The sequence below is a fragment of the Priapulus caudatus genome, unplaced genomic scaffold (genome assembly GCF_000485595.1).
Source record: "Priapulus caudatus unplaced genomic scaffold, Priapulus_caudatus-5.0.1 Scaffold64, whole genome shotgun sequence".
NCBI lineage: Eukaryota > Metazoa > Priapulida > Priapulimorpha > Priapulimorphida > Priapulidae > Priapulus > Priapulus caudatus.
In genome coordinates, this window is record NW_014577125.1 from 260,698 (window position 1) to 265,072 (window position 4,375).

The 4,375-nt window shown below is 38.8% G+C and overlaps 1 long non-coding RNA gene across 1 annotated transcript; it reads right to left on the bottom strand.

The window, feature by feature from the left end:
• Nucleotides 1-321: 321 nt before the first annotated feature.
• LOC106821230 lies at nt 322-3,971 on the bottom strand. Its single transcript, XR_001395708.1, has 4 exons — nt 3,886-3,971; nt 1,829-1,880; nt 1,545-1,592; nt 322-363 (listed from the first exon to the last, which is right to left on the bottom strand). It is a non-coding gene; the product is annotated as an uncharacterized LOC106821230 (long non-coding RNA).
• Nucleotides 3,972-4,375: the final 404 nt, after the last annotated feature.

Consider the following 4,375-nt stretch of genomic DNA (forward strand, 5'->3'; position numbering starts at 1 on the left):
ATCATTCTACGCGTGACCACTTATGTTGACCGTTTACGCCAGTAGGCCACTTACTTTTCCACAGCACCATGTCAAACCAGAAATATATTAAAAAATTACTCCATACCTTCACATTACAGTCTTAGTTCGTATGATAGTTTACGTAGAGATAGATGACACGGGGTGCCGCAGACGTTTTCAACGAATGCAATGAGAGAATTATCTTCGTTTTCCCAGCTACTGCTGCATATTAACTGCCTTTACAGTTATTACTTAGTAAATTTATTATTGTATGACAGTTCTTACTTTCGCAGTTTATAGCGCCTTCTCACGCGTAAACTCCAGCTATGTATCTAACCACCGCATGTCCTGACGAACTCCAGCCTGTTAAAAATAAGAAACACGATACAATGGCGAGCGAATTTTGTGACTTATAATAACACAATTATATAGATTAACAAAAATCAAACGTCCAACTATCTGAACGAATTTGTATTTAAACGGCTCAATAGTTATTTAATCGTACAACTCCTAATCGGGACGACATATTGACACTTACGTTTATGATTGTAGCCTTATGTTGATTTGTAACAACACAATCTCATAAATTAACCAACAAATCAAACCTTCAAATTTTCTAAATATTGATGTCAGTAAACTGTGTGTGTGTGTGTGTGTGGGTGTGTGTGGTGTGATTGGTGTGTGTGTGTGTGTGTGCTCGTGTGTGTGTGTGTGTGTGTGTGTGTGTGCAGGAAAAAAGTACCTTTTTTTTCTTACGGAGCTTATTTTTCAAGTTTGTGGAAAAATAAGCTCTTGTCAAATTTTTACGGGAGCTGTTTCTCAGCCTCACGGGAGCGTATTTCAGTGGTTTGAAGAGGCGAATCGTCATCTTGCTCCCGTGTATTGTCGTACCCTATGGCTGCTCTGGTCGGACTGTGTAGTGTGATGGTGGCTGTGTTGTGTGCTGCACGTGTGTGTGTTGTGTGTCGGGTCTTGTGTGTGTGGTGTGTGTGTGTGTGTGGCTTGGGTGTGCGTGCGTGCGTGTCGATGCGGTGCCGTAGCGCGATCAGTGTACGTCTCGCATGCGCAGTGAGCCTGTATGTGTGCGCACCCCCGCCCACCACCCGTTGCCCCCACCACGCCACCCTGCACACGCCCCTGTCTCGTGCGCGGCTGCTTTCTTATCCCGGTGCAGATCCAGTGCGTCGCGTAGAACTGTATTTATCTCCCGCCTTCTCCATAATTCGAGTGTAACTGTGAATCGACACTGAAGCCCATTTTTATCACGGCTGGGTTTCCTTCCTTCTCTCTCATGCCGTACAGAGGTGAGCGTAGTAGGGGCCGTGTGTGTGTGTGTGTGTGTGTGTGTGTGTGTGTGTGCGTGCGTGCGCATGTGTACGTTCGCATGCGCGTGAGCCTGTATGTGTGCGTGCATGCACACGCGTGTTCGTGCGTGCTTTCTTTCGTGAGTGTGCGTGCGTAAGTGTTTTATCTCCGGCCTTTAATAATTCGAGTGTACTGTATCGAATGAAGCCATTTTTATCACGTGGGTTTCTCTTACTTACTCATGTCGTGAAGGTGACGTAGTACTTCTCAGGCAACCACTGTCCATACTGAAAACAAATGCGACGTTGAACAATTGACGAAATTTATGAATTGAAGCAAACATACGTAAACTAAAAACGAAACTTCTGCAATATTTATATATTTAACTCTCTATATCTTCTCAAATCTTAATCGAACAAGCGTTACCAAAGAAATAAGATAGATTCGTTTTTCATTTTCAAGTTTCTTACTACTCTAATTCTTTACAATAATTAATATTCGTAAATTTGTGTTATATCCTTACCTTTAATTGAAACTCCAGCGTGCTCCAACGACCACGTCGACGACTGTCCATACTGAAAACAATAAAAATGCGACAACGAACAATTGACGAAATTTATGAATTGAAGCAAATATAGATAAACTAAAAACGATAATTTCTGAAATATTTATATATATTAAACTCTCTATATCTTGTCAAATCTTAAACGAACAAGCGTTTACAAAGAAAGAATAGAGATTTGTATTTCATTTTCAAGCTATATATATCTTGTAAAATCTTAATCGAACCATATTGCTGTAGTAAGAATTAAGTTATGTTATCACAATTATATATAGTTTCAATCTGGCTTTGGATCAAATTTTTCAACTGACACAAGTTTAATCCATCTAACTGATTTTATTCGTAATGAGTCTGACAAAGGAAATCTAACTGGTATGGTTTTATTAGATCTTCAAAAAGCTTTTGATACCGTTGACAATAAAATTTTACTAAAAAGCGGAGCGGAGGGCTATAGTTCTAGAGCTAATGTAGGAGGTACCTTCTCTAATAAGGACCCTATTACATGTGGAGTACCACAAGGCTCGCTTTTGGGTCCTCTGTTATTTCTGATTTATGTTAATGACATGGCAAAGGCAGTTAACGTCAAGCTTTTATTATATGCTGACAATTCGGCCCAAGTAGTTTCAGGAACAGAAGTACAGGCTATATAGGAAGAATTAAGTAGAGAATTGCATTCCGTTAACAAATGGATCAATGACAACAACTTATCCTTGCATCTTGGAAAAACATAAAGTATTATTTTTGGAACGAAACACAAACTCAGGGATAATCCAAAGCTGGACATCAGATGTAATAGGGTGGCAATTGCACATAAAATACAGTATCTAGGAATAGAATTGGAAGACTCCATGAGTGGTGAAATAACGGGTTGTAAAAAAAGTTAACAATAGATCGAATTTTTTTTCCAGAATAGCTAATTAATTAAACACGGCATGTAAAAGATTACTATAGTTTCTGCCCTAATTCAATGTCATTTTGACTATGCAAGCAGTGTCTGGTACAGCAGTCTCACAAAGCGCGCAAGGACTAAAAGTTACAAGTCAAAATAAAGCCATTAGATGTGTTCTCAACTTAAGTACTATAGAGCACACATGTATAGGCGCTAGAGAGTTCAAGGCTGTAAATTGGGTACCCGTAGAGTTCAGGGTAATGCAACTGGGTAAGTTCAACAGGGTTTTTAAAACATTACATAATCTCGGCCCACAGTATATATAACAGAAAGATTCATGTTCCTATGTCGGAAGTCCATAGTTTCAATACAAGGGAACGTGAGATGTCTATATTTAAACCCCGGGTGGGGAAAACTCTTACCTATACTGAAATTGAAGCTTAGAAGTTGGAACTCTCTACCACAGCAAGTTAGGACAAATTCTGTTTATTCTAATTTTAAGTATAGGATATAGTGTTAAAAAATGACTGATTGAAAAGGTAGAAACATTAGAGGCAGAGGACTATGAGTTTCGCTAAATGAATTTGGTTGAAATTAGGTATAAGAAAAGTTTGTATCGTCTTATGAGAATGTACTATTGTATGACCGGTTAAAACTACAAATTTGTATATTTTAATAGTTAGTGCTGATAGTAGTGTAATTGTTAGTAACAGCAAGGCATAGCAAAACAATTAAGGACCACAATGTAAATAACTAAAATAAGTGTGCTAGTCATGCTTTTTGTGTATATATCCTTGGTAGTTATCCAATTTTATAAATTCAGAATTTATTATAAAAGTATGCTATGTATTGTATTATATGATGGATATAATTGCCTAAATAAATAAATAAAAAAATATATAAAAGCGAGATACACAGAACTCGCGCCTGCTTAATTGTTGCTTAGCGAGGGGTTTAAATGGGGACTCAGGACGTACTATACGTACTGAAGCGCCCACAAGCGGTCCATTCACCTATAGCTGTCTTTCGAATAACTTAATTACTTTTATATAAAACACATATATCACTGAGCATATATAATAACAGTGATATTTATAGTATCACATGTACAATGCATTAATTATGTTACCTGTAATCGTGGCGGTTGTAAGCGATAACGGACCGCGTGCACATCCCACGAGAGAAAATGGAGTAATGACCCAGCGAACAATGTCGTCACGTGTCCGAAGCCAGTTTGGCCGTTATTCGATCATTAATCAAAATAATTTAAACATTTAAAGATACGCCAGCGACCTCTATAATATACGTATACCCATATATAATATCTATCTATCTATGTATGTATGTATGTATATATCTATATTTCTATCTCTTTCTCTCGCTCTCTTGCTCTCCCGCGTTCTCTCTCCCCCTCTCTCCTCTCTCTCGCTCTCTCGTGATCTCTCTCTACCTCTCTCTTCATGCCTATTTATCTCCACTTTCTCTCGTTCGCTCTCGCTCTCTCGTGACCTCTGTCTCTCCCTCTCTCTCTCTCTCTCTCTCTCTCTCTCTCTCTCTCTCTCTCTCTCTCTCTCTTTCTTTCTCTCTCTTCTCTCTGTCTCTCGCTCGTTCGTTCGCTC